General features: G+C 40.3%; 1 non-coding gene across 1 annotated transcript; it reads left to right on the forward strand.

The window, feature by feature from the left end:
- The first annotated feature begins 15,915 nt into the window (after positions 1–15,915).
- LOC112719371 (small nucleolar RNA R71) lies at positions 15,916–16,023 on the forward strand. Its single transcript, XR_003161675.1, has one exon. It is a non-coding gene; the product is annotated as a small nucleolar RNA R71 (small nucleolar RNA).
- Positions 16,024–16,458: the final 435 nt, after the last annotated feature.

Genomic DNA, 16,458 nt, shown 5'->3' on the forward strand with positions numbered 1-16,458 from the left:
AGTCTTGGCCATGGCCCCAAGCACTTTGTTTTCCAGTATTACCACCGAATACATAAATGCCACAGACATATGACTGGGTGAACCTTTTCAGATTGTGACTCATCTTTGCTAAAGTCCCCAGTTAAAGGTGTCCAAGGATCTTAATCACACTCTTTTTGCTTTGGATCACGACTTTAATCACTCAGTCTCAAACTTTTCACTTGGACCTGCATGCCACAAGAACATGGTTAGGGACAGCTTGATTTAGCCGCTTAGGCCTGGATTTTAGTTCCTTGGGCCCTCTTATCCATTGATGCTCAAAGACTTGGATCTTTTTTACCCTTGCCTTTTGGTTTTAAGGGCTATTGGCTAGTTCTGCTTGCTTTTTTTTTTGCAAGCTTTTACTTTTTCACTGCTTTTTCTTGCTTCAAGAATCAATTTCATGATTTTTCAGATTATCAATAGCATTTCTCTTTGTTCATCATTCTTTCATGAGCCAACAATTTTATCATTCATAAATAACAAGATAAAAAATATGCATTGTTCAAGCCTTCATTCAGAAAACAAAAAGTATTGTCACCACATCAATATAATTAAACTAAATTCAAGGATAAATTCGAAATTCATGTACTTCTTGTTCTTTTGAATTAAAAACATTTTTCATTTAAGAAAGGTGAAGGATTAATGGGATTATTCATAGCCTTAAGACATAGTTACCAAATACTAATGATCATGAAGTAGAGACACAAAACATAAATGAATATATAGCATAAAAATCGAAAAACAGAGAAATAAGAACAAGGAATGAGTCCCCTTCGTGGCGTCTTCTTCTTGAAGGACCAATAATGTCCTTAAGCTCTTCTATGCCTCTTCCTTGCCTTTGTTGCTCCTCCCTCATTGCTCTTTGATCTTCTCTTATTTCATGGAGAATGATGGAGTGCTCTTGATGTTCCATCCTTAATTGATCCACATTGTAACTCAAATCTTCTAAGGAAGTGTTGAGTTGTTCCTAATAGTTGTTGGGAGGAAAGTGCATCCCTTGAGGCATCTCCGGGATTTCTTGGTGATGAGCTTCCTTATGCGTCTCTTGGGGTCCATGAGTGGACTCTCTTGTTTGCTCCATCGTTTACTTAGTGATGGGTTTATCTTCCTCAATGAGGATGTCTCCTTCTATGATAACTCCAGCTGAGTAACATAGATGGCAAATAAGATGAGAAAAAGCTAGCCTTGCCAAAGTAGAGGGCTTATCGGCTATTTTGTAAAATTCAAGGGAGATAACTTCATGAATTTCTACTTCATCTCCAATCATGATGCTATGGATCATGATGGCCCGATCCACAGTAACTTCAGATCGGTTGCTAGTGGGGATGATGGAGCATTGGATGAATTCCAACCATCCTCTAGCCACAGGCTTGAGGTCCAGTCTTCTTAGTTGAACCGGCTTGCCTTTGGAGTCTCGTTTCCATTGAGCTCCTTCCACACATATGTCCATAAGGACTTGGTCCAACCTTTGATTAAAGTTGACCCTTCTAGTGTAGGGGCGTGCATCTCCTTGCATCATGGGCAAGTTGAGCGCCAACCTCACATTTTCCGGACTAAAATCTAAGTATTTCCCCCAAACCATTGTAAGATAATTCTTTGGGTTTAGGTTCTTACTTTGATAATGGTTTTTATTGATCTATACATTGGCATAGAACTCTTGAACCATTAAGATTCAGACTTGTTGGATGGGGTTAGTTAGAACTTCCCAACCTCTTCTTTGGATCTCATGTCGGATCTCCGGATACTCATTTTTCTTGAGCTTGAAAGGGACCTCGGGGATCACCTTCTTCTTGGCCACAACATCATAGAAGTGGTCTTGATGGGATTTGGAGATGAATCTTTCCATCTCCTATGACTCGGAGGTGGAAGCTTTTGTATTCCCTTTCCCTTTTCTGGAGGTTTCTCCAGCCTTAGGTGCCATCAATGGTAATGGAAAAACAAAAAGCTTATGCTTTTATCACACCAAACTTAAAATATTGCTCGCCCTCGAGCAAGAGAAGAAAGAAAAGAAGAAGAAGAAGAGAAAATATGGAGGAGAGTAAGGGAGGTGTATTCGGCCAAGGTGTAGAAGAGGGGGTTGTGTTGTGTGAAAATTAAGGAGAATGGAAGGGTTTATATAGTAAGGGGAGAGGGAGTAGGTTCGGCCATTTAGGGTGGGTTTGGGTGGGAAAGAAATTTGAATTTTGAAGGTAGGTGTGGTTTATGGGGAAGAGTGAATGGATGTGAGTGGTGAAGGGGGTGATTGGGAAGAGAGATTGAGGTGATTGGTGAAAGATTTTGGGGAAGAGTGTTTATCGAAAAGAGAGGATGAATGTTGAGAGGAGAGGAGAATATGGTAGGTGGGGATCCTGTGGGGTCCACAGATCCTGAGATGATCCTGTGGGGTCCACAGATCCTGAGGTGTCAAGGATTTACATCCCTGTGCCAATTAGGCATGTAAAATGCCTTTGCATGCAATTCTGGCGTTTAAATGCCGAAGTGATGCATGTTCTGGGCGTTCAACGCCCATGTGCAGCATGTTTCTGGCTTTGAACGCCAGTTCCATGCTTGTTTCTGGCGTTCAGCACCAGCTCTCCTCAGGGTGCATTCCTGGCGTTTGAACGCCAGGGTGTTGCTTGTTTCTGGCATTCAACGCCAGATCCATCCTCTGTTCTGGCATTGAACGCCAGCCAGATGCTCCTTACTGGCGTTTAAACGCCAGTAAGTCCTTCCTCCAGGGTGTGATTTTTCTTCTGCTATTTCTGATTCTGTTTTTAATTTTAATATTTTTTTCGTGACTCCGAATGATCATGTACCTAATAAAACATAAAAGAACAATAAAATAAAAAATAAAATTAGATAAATAAAAATTTGGTTGCCTCCCAATAAGCGCTTCTTTAATGTCAATAGCATGACAGTGGGCTCTCATGGAGCCTCACAGGTGATCAGGTCAATGTTGTATAGTCCCAACACCAAACTTAGAGTTTGGTTGTGGGGATTCAACACCAAACTTAGAGTTTGGTTGTGGCCTCCTAACACCAAACTTAGGGTTTGACTGTGGGGGCTCTGTTTGACTCTGTACTGAGAGAAGCTCTGCATGCTTACTCTCCCTTGTTACAGAAGGATAGCCATGTGCCTTAAACACAAGGTAGTCCCCATTCAATTGAAGGACTAATTCTCCTCTGTTAACATCTATCACAGCTTCTGCTGTGGCTAGAAAAGGTCTTCCCAGGATGATGCATTCATCCTCCTCCTTCCTAGTGTCTAAGATTATGAAATCAGCAGGGATGTAAAGGCCTTCAAACTTTACTAACACGTCCTCTACTAATCCATAAGCTTGTCTTACTGACTTGTCTACCATTTGTAATGAGAACATGGCAGGCTGTACCTCAATGATCCCCAGCTTCTCCATTACAGAGAGTGGCATAAGGTTTATGCCTGACCCTAGGTCACATAGAGCCTTGTTAAAGGTCATGGTGCCTATGGTACATGGTATTAAGAATTTATCAGGATCTTGTTTCTTTTGAGGTAAAGTTTTCTGAACCCATGTATCAAGTTCACTAATGAGCAAGGGAGGTTCACCTTCCCAAGTCTCATTACCAAATAACTTGGCATTCAGCTTCATGATGGCTCCTAGATATTGAGCAACTTGCTCTCTAGTTACATCTTCATCCTTTTCAGAGGAAGAATAATCTTCAGAGCTCATGAATGGCAGAAGGAGATTTAATGGAATCTCTATGGTCTCTATATGAGCCTCAGATTCCTTTGGATCCTCAATAGGGAACTCTTTCCTGCTTGAGAGACGTCCCATGAGATCTTCCTCATTGGGATTCGCGTCATCTCCCTCCTTCTTGCATTCGGCCATGTTGAGTATATCAATGGCCTTGCAATCTCTCTTTGGATTCTCTTCTGTATTGCTTGGGAGAGTACTAGGGGGTTTCAGTAACATTCTTACTTAGCTGGCACACTTGTGCCTCCAAATTTCTAATGGAGGATCTTGTTTCACTCATGAAACTTAAAGTGGCCTTAGACAGATCAGAGACTAGATTAGCTAAATTAGAAGTGCTTTGCTCAGAATTCTCTGTCTGTTGCTGAGAAGATGATGGAAAAGGCTTGCTATTGCTAAGCCTAGTTCATCCACCATTATTAAAGCCTTGTTGAGGCTTTTGTTGATCCTTGATGAGCGGATAATTTATACGCTTTTTGGCATTGTTTTTAGTATGTTTTAGTTAGTTTTTATTATATTTTTATTTGTTTTTAGTTAAAATTCACTTTTCTGGACTTTACTATGAGTTTTTGTGTTTTTCTGTGATTTCAGGTATTTTCTGGCTGAAATTGAGGGACCTGAGCAAAAATCTTATTCAGAGGCTGAAAAAGACTGCAGATGCTGTTGGATTCTGACCTCTCTGCACTCGAAGTGAATGTTATGAAGCTACAGAGACCCAATTGGCGCGCTCTAAATTGCGTTAGAAAGTAGACATCTTGGGCTTTCTAGCAATGTATAATAGTCCATACTTTGCCCGAGATTTAATGGCCCAAACAGGCGTTCCAAGTCAGCTCAAGAATTCTGGCGTTTAACGCTGGAACTGGCACAAGAATGGGAGTTAAACGCCCAAACTGGCACAAAAGCTGGCGTTTATCTCCAAGAAAAGTCTCTACACATGAAAGCTTCAATTCTCAGCCCAAGCACACACCAAGTGGGCCCGGAAGTGGATTTTTATGTCATTTACTCATTTTTGTAAACTCTATGCTACTAGTTCTCTACATATAGGACCTTTTACTATTGTATTCTCATCTTGGAGAGTTTTATGCTATCTTAGATCACGTTTTGGGGGCTGGCCTCATGGCCATGCCTAGACCTTGTTCTTATGTATTTTCAACGATGGAGTTTCTACACACCATAGATTAAGGTGTGGAGCTCTGCTGTACCTCGAGTATTAATGCAATTACTATTGTTCTTCTATTCAATTCAGCTTATTCTTGTTCTAAGATATTCATTCGTACCCAAGAACATGATGAATGTGATGATTATGTGACGCTCATCATCATTCTCACTTATGAACGCGTGCCTGACAACCACTTCCGTTCTACAAGCAAACAAGGCTTGAATGTTTATCTCTTGGATTCCTTAATCAGAATCTTCGTGGTATAAGCTAGAATTGATGGCGGCATTCAAGAGAATCCGGAAGATCTAAACCTTGTCTGTGGTATTCTGAGTAGGATTCAAGGATTGAATGACTGTGACGAGCTTCAAACTCCTGAAGGCTGGGCGTTAGTGACAGACGCAAAAGAATCACTGGATTCTATTCCAACCTGATTGAGAACCGACAGATGATTAGCTATGCTGTGACAGAGCGCGTTGAACATTTTCACTGAGAGGACGGGACTGTAGCCATTGACAACGGTGATGCCCAACATACAGCTTGCCATGGAAAGGAGTCAGAAAGATTGGATGAAGACAGTAGGAAAGCAGAGAGACGGAAGGGACAAAGCATCTCCATACGTTTATCTGAAATTCTCACCAATGAATTACATAAGTATCTCTATCTTTATTTTATGCTTTATTCATAAATCATCCATAACCATTTGAATCTGCCTGACTGAGATTTACAAGATGACCATAGCTTGCTTCATACCAACAATCTCCGTGGGATCGACCCTTACTCGCGTAAGGTTTATTACTTGGATGACCTAGTGCACTTGCTGGTTAGTTGTGCGAAGTTGTGATAAAGAGTTGAGATTGCAATTGAGCGTACCATGTTGATGGCACCATTGATGATCACAATTTCGTGCACCAAGTTTTTGGCGCCGCTGCCGGGGATTGTTTGAGTTTGGACAACTGACGTTTCATCTTGTTGCTTAGATTAGGTATTTTTTTTTAGAATTTTTAAGAATGAATTCTAGAGTTTCAAGGTGATGTTTTCATCATCACCAAAGCTGATTGATTCTCATCAATTTAGCTCTTGAATGCAATGTCCTGCTGAAGCTTGGCTAGCCATGTCTAATTTCCTTAGACTAAAGCTTTAGACTAACATTGCATGATTCCTGGAATTCTTATTAAAAATTTTGAATCTCTTTATTTTCTTTTCCATATAATTTTCGAAAAATCTTAAAAAAAATTACAAAATCATAAAAACCAAAAATATTTTATGTTTCTTGTTGAGTCTAGTGTCTCATTTTAAGTTTGGTGTCAATTGCATGTTTCTATTCTTCTTGCATTTTTTGAATTCATTAATGTGTCTTCATTGATCTTCAAGTTGTTCTTGATGATTTCCTTGCTCTGATCTTTAAATTCTCTTGTCTTGAGTGTTTTGTTGTTTCTCATATGCATTCTCAATTTGTTAGTGTCAATAGTATACAAACTTCTAAGTTTGGTGTCTTGCATGCATTGTTTATTTGATTTTAGTTGTATTTTGATTATTCCTCATCATTAAAAATTCAAAAAAATTTTAATTTGTGTCTTTTCAAGTCAATAATACAGAGAATTGAAGATTCAGAACATTCAGCAGAGGAATTACACAGAGAAAGCTGGGTGTTCAAAACGCCCAGTGAGGAAGGAAAACTGGCGTTTAAACGCCAGCCAGGATACCTGGCAGGGCGTTTAACGCCCAAAAGGGTAGCATTTTGGGCGTTAAACGCCAGAATGTATACCATTCTGGGCGTTTAATGCCAGGATGGCACAAGAGGGAAGATTTTGTTTTTAATTCAAATTTTTTTTAAGTTTTCATAATTTTTCAAAATTAAATCTTTTTCAATCGTATCTTTTTAAACCATAACTTTTCAATCATATCTTATTAATCACATCTTTTTCAAAATAGTTTTCAATCATATCTCTAATTTCAAATTCTTTTTCAAAAATCACTTTATTTCTTTCCCAATCATATTTTTCGAAAATCATTCTTCAATTTTTCAAAATGTTTTTAAAATCTTTTTAATTTATTTTCGAAAATTCCTTCCCCTCTTCTCACATCCTTCTATTTATGGACTAACACTCCTCCTCAATGCACAATTCGAACTCTGTCTTTCTTGAGAAGTTCGAATTCTTCTACCTCTTCCTTCTATTTTTCTTTTCCTCTGACACCTCAAGGAATCTCTATACTGTGACATAGAGGATTCCATATTTTCTTGTTCTCTTCTCTTTCATATGAGCGGGAGCAAAGACAAAAGCATTATAGTTGAGGCTGACCCTGAACCTGAAAGGACCTTGAAGCGAAAGCTAAGAGAAGCTAAAGCACTACTCTCTATAGAGGACCTAACAGAAATCTTCAAACAAGAAGAAGACATGGCAGCCGAAAACAACAACAATGCCAACAATGTAAGGAAGGTGCTGGGTGACTTTACTGCACCTACTCCCAACTTCTATGGGAAAAGCATCTCTATCCCTGCCATTGGAGCAAACAACTTTGAGCTTAAGCCTTAATTAGTTTCTCTAATGCAACAGAATTACAAGTTCAATGGACTTCCATTGGAAGATCCTCATCAGTTTTTAGCTAAGTTCTTACAAATCTGTGACACTGTCAAGACTAATGGGGTTGACCCTGAGGTCTACAGACTTATGCTATTCTCTTTTGCTGAAAGAGACAGAGCTAGGATATGGTTGGACTCACAACCTAAAGAAAGCCTGAACTCTTGGGAAAAGCTAGTCAATTCCTTCTTGGCAAAGTTCTTTCCACCTCAAAAATTGAGTAAGCTTAGAGTGGACGTCCAAACTTTCAGACAGAAGGAAGGTGAATCCCTCTATGAAGCTTGGAAAAGATACAAACAATTGATCAGAAAGTGTCCCTCTAACATGCTTTCTGAATGGAGCATCATAGGTATCTTCTATGATGGTCTATCTGAACTGTCCAAGATGTCATTGGACAGCTCTGCTGGAGGATCTCTTCATCTGAAGAAGATGCCTGCAGAAGCTCAAGAACTCATTGAAATGGTTGCAAATAACCAATTCATGTACACTTCTGAAAGGAATCCTGTGAACAATGGGACGAATCAGAAGAAAGGAGTTCTTGAGATTGATACTCTGAATGCCATACTTGCTCAGAACAAAATATTGACTCAGCAAGTCAATATGATTTCTCAAAGTCTATCTGGAATGCAAGCTGCACCAGGCAGTACTAAGGACGCTTCATCTGAAGAAGAAGCTTATGATCTTGAAAACCCTCCAATGGAAGATGTAAATTACATGGGAGAACCCTATGGAAACACCTATAATCCTTCATGGAGAAATCATCCAAATCTATCATGGAAGGATCAACAGAGACCTCAACAAGGTTTCAACAACAATAATGGTGGAAGAAACAGGTTTGGCAATGGCAAGCCTTTTCCATCATCTTCTCAGCAACAGGCAAAAAATTCTAAGCAAAGCCACTCTGACTTAGCAACCATGGTCTCTGATCTAATCAAAACCACTCAAAGTTTCATGACTGAAACAAGGTCCTCCATTAGAAACTTGGAGGCACAAGTGGGTCAGCTGAGTAAGAAAGTTACTGAACTCCCTCATAGTACTCTTCCAAGCAATACAGAAGAAAATCCAAAAGGAGAGTGTAAGGCCATCAACATGGCCGTATTTTGAGAGGAGGAAGAGGCAATGATCGCCACTGAGGAAGACCTCAATGAATGTCTACTGGCCTCCAATGAGTTCCCTAATGAAGAACCGTGGGAATCTGAGGCTCACACTGAGACCATAGAGATTCCATTGGATTTACTTCTGCGATTCATGAGCTCTGATAAGTATTCTTCCTCAGAAGAGGACGAAGATGTCACTGAAGAGCAAGTTGCTAAGTACCTTGGAGCAATCATGAAGCTAAATGACAAGTTATTTGGTAATGAGACTTGGGAGGATGAACCCTCTTTACTCACCAAAGAACTGGATGACTTGACTAGGCAGAGATTACCTCAAAAGAGACAAGACCCTGGGAAGTTCTTAATACCTTGTACCATAGGTACCATGACCTTTGAGAAGGCTCTGTGTGACCTAGGGTCAAGCATAAACCTCATACCTCTCTCCGTAATGGAGAAGCTAGGGATCTTTGAGGTGCAAGCTACAAGAATCTCACTAGAGATGGTAGACAATTCAAGAAAACAAGCTTATGGACTTGTAGAGGATGTTCTGGTAAAGGTTGAAGACCATTACATCCCTGCTGATTTCATAGTCCTAGAAACTGGGAAGTGCATGGATGAATCCATCATCCTTGGCAGACCCTTCCTAGCCACAGCAAAGGCTGTGATTGATGTTGATAGAGGAGAACTGATCATTCAAGTGAATGAAGAATCCTTTGTGTTTAAGGCTCAAGGATATCCCTCTGTTACCATGGAGAGGAAGCATGAAGAGCTTCTCTCAAAACAGAGTCAAACAGAGCCCCCACAGTCAAACTCTAAGTTTGGTGTTGGGAGGCCACAACCAACTTCTAAGTTTGGTGTTGAAACCAAACATTCAAACTCTAAGTTTGGTGTTGGGAGGTTCCAACATTGCTCTGAGTATCTGTGAGGCTCCATGAGAGCCCACTGTCAAGCTACTGACATTAAAGAAGCACTTGTTGGGAGGTAACCCAATGTTATATTTATCTATTTTCCATTGTTATTTTATGTTTTCTATAGGTTGATGATCATGTGAAGTCACAAAATCAATTGAAAAAGAAAAAACATAAAGAAAAATAGAAAAAAAATAGCACACCCTGGAGGAAAACTTGCTGGTGTTTAAACGCCAGTGAAGACAGCAAAATGGGCGTTTAACGCCCAATCTGGCACCATTCTGGGCGTTTAATGCCAGAAAGGGGCACCAGACTGGCGTTTAACGCCAGGAATGGGCAAGAAGCTGGCGTTAAATGCCAAAAATGGGCACCAGCCCGACGTTTAACGCCAGGATTGGCAGAAGGAGCATTTTTGCTCACCACTTGGTGTAGGGATGAATTATCCTTGACACCTCAGGATCTGTGGACCCCACAAGATCCCCACCTACCCTACCACTCTCTCTCTTCTTCACCCTTTCACCAATCACCTCAATACCTCTTCCCCAAAAACCCCTCACCTATCAAATCCCACCATTCTCTTCACCACTCCCATCCATCCTTCATAAAACCCTACCTACTTCACCATTCAAATTCAAACCACTTTCCCTCCCAAACCCACCCATAATGGCCGAACTTACCCCTCTCTCCACTCCTATATAAACCCATCTTCACCCCTTCATTTTCACACAACCTAAACACTACTTCTCCCCCTTTGGCTGAACCACAAAGCCATCTCCATCTCCTTCATTTCTTCTTCTTCTACTCTCTTCTTTCTTCTTTTGCTCGAGGACGAGCAAACCTTTTAAGTTTGGTGTGGTAAAAGCATTGCTTTTTGTTTTTCCATAACCATTTATGGCATCCAAGGCCGGAGAAACCTCTAGAAAGAGGAAAGGGAAGGCAAAAGCTTCCACCTCCGAGTCATGGGAGATGGAGAGATTCATCTCAAGGGTGCATCAAGACCACTTCTATGAAGTTGTGGCCTTGAAGAAGGTGATCCCCGAGGTCCCTTTTAAACTCAAAAAGAGTGAATATCCGAAGATCCGACATGAGATTCGAAGAAGAGGTTGGGAAGTTCTTACCAACCCCATTCAACAAGTCGGAATTTTAATGGTTCAAGAGTTCTATGCCAATGCATGGATCACCAAGAACCATGATCAAAGTGTGAACCCGGACCCAAAGAATTGGCTTACAATGGTTCGGGGGAAATACTTGGATTTTAGTCCGAAAAATGTAAGGTTGGCATTCAACTTGCCCATGATGCAAGGAGATGAACACCCATACACTAGAAGGGTCAACTTTGATCAAAGGTTGGACCAAGTCCTCACAGTCATTTGTGAAGAGGGCGCTCAATGGAAGAGAGATTCAAGAGGGAAGCCGGTTCAACTGAGAAGGCATGACCTCAAGCCTGTGGCTAGAGGATGGTTGGAGTTTATCCAACGCTCAATCATTCCGACTAGCAACCGGTCCGAAGTTACTATAGACCGGGCCATCATGATTCATAGCATCATGATTGGAGAAGAAATAGAAGTTCATGAGGTTATAGCCCAAGAACTTTATAAGGTGGCGGACAAGTCTTCTACCTTGGCAAGGTTAGCCTTTCCTCATCTCATTTGTCACCTCTGTTATTCAGTTGGAATTAACATAGAGGGAGACATCATCATTGATGAGGACAAGCCCATCACTAAGAAGAGGATGGAGCAAACAAGAGATCCCATTCATCATGAAATCCCTGAGATGCCTCAAGGGATGCATTTTCCTCCACAAAACTATTGGGATCAAATCAACACCTCCCTAGGAGAATTGACTTCCAACATGGGACAACTAAGGGTAGAGCACCAAGAATTTTCATGCTTTTGTTTATCTATGTTTGTGTCTTATGATCATTAGTGTCTTAGTGTCTATGCCTTAAAGTTATGAATGTCCTATGAATCCATCACCTTTCTTAAATGAAAAATGTTCTTAATTGAAAAAGAGAAGAATTGCATGAATTTTGAATTTTATAACAGATTAATTATTTTGATGTGGTGGCAATACTTTGACTTCTGAATGTATGCTTGAACAGTGCATATGTCTTTTGAATTTGTTGTTCATGAATGTTGGCTCTTGAAAGAATGATGAAAAAGGAGACATGTTACTGAGGATCTGAAAAATCATAAAAATGATTCTTGAAGCAAGAAAAAGTAGTGAATACAAAAAAAAACGAAAAAAAGGAAGGAAAAAGAAAAATAAATAAAGTCGTGATCCAAGGCAAAAAGAGTGTGCTTAAGAACCCTGGACACCTCTAATTGGGGACTCTAGCAAAGCTGAGTCACAATCTGAAAAGGTTCACCCAGTTATGTGTCTGTGGCATGTATGTATCTGGTGGTAATACAGGAAGACAGAGTGCTTTGGGCCACAGCCAAGACTCAAAAAGTAGCTGTGTTCAAGAATCATCATACTTAACTAGGAGATTCAATAACACTATCTGGATTCTGAGTTCCTATAGAAGCCAATCATTCTGAATTTCAAAGGATAGAGTGAGATGCCAAAACTGTTCAGAGGCAAAAAGCTAAAAGCCCCGCTCATCAAATTAATACTGATCTTCATAGATGTTTTTGGAATTCATTGCATATTTTCTTCTTTTTATCTTCTTTGATTTTCAGTTGCTTGGGGACAAGCAACAATTTAAGTTTGGTGTTGTGATGAGTGGATAATTTATACGCTTTTTGGCATTGTTTTTAGTATGTTTTAGTTAGTTTTTATTATATTTTTATTAGTTTTTAGTTAAAATTCACTTTTCTGGACTTTACTATGAGTTTTTGTGTTTTTCTGTGATTTCAGATATTTTTTGGCTGAAATTGAGGGACCTGAGCAAAAATCTGATTCAGAGGCTGAAAAGGACTGCAGATGTTGTTGGATTCTGACCTCCTTGCACTCAAAGTCGATTTTCTGGAGCGACAGAGGCCCAATTGGCGCGCTCTCAATCGCGTTGGAACGTAGACATCCTGGGATTTCCAGAAATGTATAATAGTCCATACTTTGCCCGAGATTTGATGGCCCAAACAGGCGTTCCAAGTCAGCTCAGGAATTCTGGCGTTTAACGCCGGAACTGGCACAAGAATGGGAGTTAAACGCCCAAACTGGCACAAAAGTTGGCGTTTAACTCCAAGAAAATTCTCTACACATGAAAGCTTCAATGCTCAGCCCAAGCACACACCAAGTGGGCCCAGAAGTGGATTTTTATGTCATTTACTCATTTTTGTAAACCCTAAGCTACTAGTTCTCTACATATAGGACCTTTTACTATTGTATTCTCATCTTGGAGAGTTTTATGCTATCTTAGATCACGTTTTGGGGGCTGGCCTCACGGCCATGCCTAGACCTTGTTCTTATGTATTTTCAACGGTGGAGTTTCTACACACCATAGATTAAGGTGTGGAGCTCTGCTGTACCTCGAGTATTAATGCAATTACTATTGTTCTTCTATTCAATTCAGCTTATTCTTGTTCTAAGATATTCATTCGTACCCAAGAACATGATGAATGTGATGATTATGTGACGCTCATCATCATTCTCACTTAAGAATGCGTGCCTGACAACCACTTCCGTTCTACAAGCAAACAAGGCTTGAATGTTTATCTCTTGGATTCCTTAATCAGAATCTTCGTGGTATAAGCTAGAATTGATGGCAGCATTCAAGAGAATCCGGAAGGTCTAAACCTTGTCTGTGGTATTCTGAGTAGGATCCAAGAATTGAATGACTGTGAAGAGCTTCAAACTCCTGAAGGCTGGGCGTTAGTGACAGACGCAAAAGAATTACTAGATTCTATTCCAACTTGATTGAGAACCGACAGATGATTAGCCATGCTGTGACAGAGCGCGTTGAACATTTTCACTGAGAGGACGGGACTGTAGCCATTGACAATGGTGATGCCCAACATATAGCTTGCCATGGAAAGGAGTCAGAAGGATTGGATGAAGACAGTAGGAAAGCAGAGAGACAGAAGGGACAAAGCATCTCTATACGCTTATCTGAAATTCTCACCAATGAATTACATAAGTATCTCTATCTTTATTTTATGCTTTATTCATAAATCATCCATAACCATTTGAATCTGCCTGATTGAGATTTACAAGATGACCATAGCTTGCTTCATACCAACAATCTCCGTGGGATCGACCCTTACTCGCGTAAGGTTTATTACTTGGACAACCCAGTGCACTTGCTGGTTAGTTGTGCTAAGTTGTGATAAAGAGTTGAGATTGCAATTGAGCGTACCATGTTGATGGCGCCATTGATGATCACAATTTCGTGCACCAATCCTTCCATGAAAAATTTGGATGATTTCTCCATGATGAATTGTAGGTATTTCCATAAGGTTTACCTTAGTAATTTACCTTTGCTATTGCAGGGTGATGAGCGGATAATTTATACGCTTTTTTGCATTGTTTTTAATATGTTTTTAGTATGTTTTAGTTAGTTTTTAGTATATTTTTATTAGTTTTTAGTTAAAATTCACTTTTCTGGACTTTACTCTGAGTTTGTGTGTCTTTCTGTAATTTCAGGTATCTTCTGGCTGAAATTGAGGGACCTGAGCAAAAATCTGATTCAGAGAATAAAAAGGACTGCGGATGCTGTTGGATTCTGACCTCCCTGCACTCGAAGTGGATTTTCTGGAGCTACAGAAACCCAATTGGCGCGCTCTCAATGGCGTTGGAAATTAGACATCCTGGGCTTTCCAGCAATATATAATAGTCCATACTTTGCCCGAGATTTGATGGCCCAAACCGGTGTTTCAAATCAGCTCAAAACTGCCCGGCGTTAAACGCCGGAACTGGCACAAGAATGGGAGTTAAACGCCCAAACTGGCACAAAAGCTGGCGTTTAACTCCAAGAGAAGTCTCTACACGAAAATGCTTCAATGCTCAGCCCAAGCACACACCAAGTGGGCCCGGGAATGGATTTTTATGTAATTTACTCATTTCTGTAAACCCTAGGCTACTAGTTCTCTATAAATAGGACCTTTTACTATTGTATTTTCATCTTTGGATCATTTTAGATCTCTAGATCATCTTTGGACGTCTAGTTCTTAGATCATTGGGAGGCTGGCCTCTCGGCCATGCCTAGACCTTGTTTTTATGTATTTTCAACGGTAGAGTTTCTACACACCATAGATTAAGGTGTGGGGCTCTGTTGTACCTCGAGTATTAATGCAATTACTATTGTTCTTCTATTCAATTCGGCTTATTCTTTGTCTAAGATATTCATTTGCACCCAAGAACATGATGAATGTGATGATTATGTGACACTCATCATCATTCTCATTTATGAACGAGTGCCTGACAACCACTTCTATTCTACAAGCAAACAAGGCTTGAATGTTTATCTCTTGGATCCCTTAATCGGAATCTTCGTGGTATAAGCTAGATGATGGCGGCATTCAAGAGAATCCGGAAGGTCTGAACCTTGTCTGTGGTATTCTGAGTAGGATTCAATGATTGAATGATTGTGACGAGCTTCAAATTCTCGATTGTGGGGCGTTAGTGATAGACGCAAAAGAATCACTGGATTCTATTCCGACATGATCGAGAACCGACAGCTGAATAGCCATGCCATGATAGGGTGCATTGAACATTTTCACTGAGAGGATGGGAGGTAGCCACTGACAACGGTGAAACCCTACATACAACTTGCCATGGAAAGGAGTAAGAAGGATTAGATGAAGATAGTAGGAAAGCAGAGAGACGGAAGGGACAAAGCATCTCCATACGCTTATCTGAAATTCTCACCAATGAACTACATAAGTATCTCTATCTTTATCTTTATGTTTTATTCATACATCATCCATAACCATTTGAGTTTGCCTGACTAAGATTTACAAGGTGACCATAGCTTGCTTCATACCAACAATCTCTGTGGGATCGACCCTTACTCGCGTAAGGTTTATTACTTGGACGACCCAGTACACTTGCTGGTTAGTTGTGCGAAGTTGTGATAAAGAGTTGAGATTGCAATTGAGTGTACCATGTTGATGGCGCCATTGATGATCACAATTTCGTGCACCACAAGGTTATCAGGATCATAAGCTTCTTCTTCAGAAGATGCCTCTTTAGTACTGTTAGATGCATTTTGCCATCCATTCAGACTTTGGGAAATCATGTTGACTTGCTGAGTCAACTTTTTGTTCTGAGCTAATATGGCATTCAGAGCATCAATCTCAAGAATTCTCTTCCTCTGAGGCGTCCCATTATTCACGGAATTCCTCTTAGAAGTGTACATGAACTGGTTATTTGTAACCATGTCAATAAGTTCTTGAGCGTCTGCAGGCGTTTTCTTTAGGTGAATGGATCCACCTGTAGAATGGTCTAGTGACATCTTAGAGAAATCAGACAGACCATAATAGAATATATCCAGAATGGTCCATTCTGAAAGCATGTCAGAAGGACACCTTTTGGTCATCTACTTGTATCTTTCCCAAGCTTCATAGAGGGATTCACCATCTTTTTGTTTGAATGTCTGAACATCCAATCTAAGCTTGCTCAGCTTTTGAGGAGGAAAGAATTTAGCCAAGAAGGCTATGACCAGCTTATCCCAGGAGTCCAGGCTATCTTTAGGTTATGAGTCCAACCATGTTCTAGCTCTGTCTCTTATAGCAAAAGGGAAAAGCATGAGCCTGTAGACTTCAGGATCTACTCCATTCGTCTTTACAGTCTCACAGATCTGCAAGAACTCAGTTAAAAACTGATAGGGATCTTCTGATGGAAGTCCATGAAACTTGCAGTTTTGTTGCATTAGAGCAACTAGTTGAGGTTTTAGCTCAAAATTGTTTGCCCCAATGGTAGGGATTGAGATGCTTCTTCCATCAAACTTGGAAGTAGGTGTAGTATAATCACCAAGCATCCTCCTTGCATTATTGTTGTTAGGTTAGGCTGCCATCTCCTTCTCTTATTCAAAAATTTCAGTAAGGTTGAC

Source organism: Arachis hypogaea, chromosome 10 (assembly GCF_003086295.3).
Source record: "Arachis hypogaea cultivar Tifrunner chromosome 10, arahy.Tifrunner.gnm2.J5K5, whole genome shotgun sequence".
Lineage (NCBI taxonomy): Eukaryota > Viridiplantae > Streptophyta > Magnoliopsida > Fabales > Fabaceae > Arachis > Arachis hypogaea.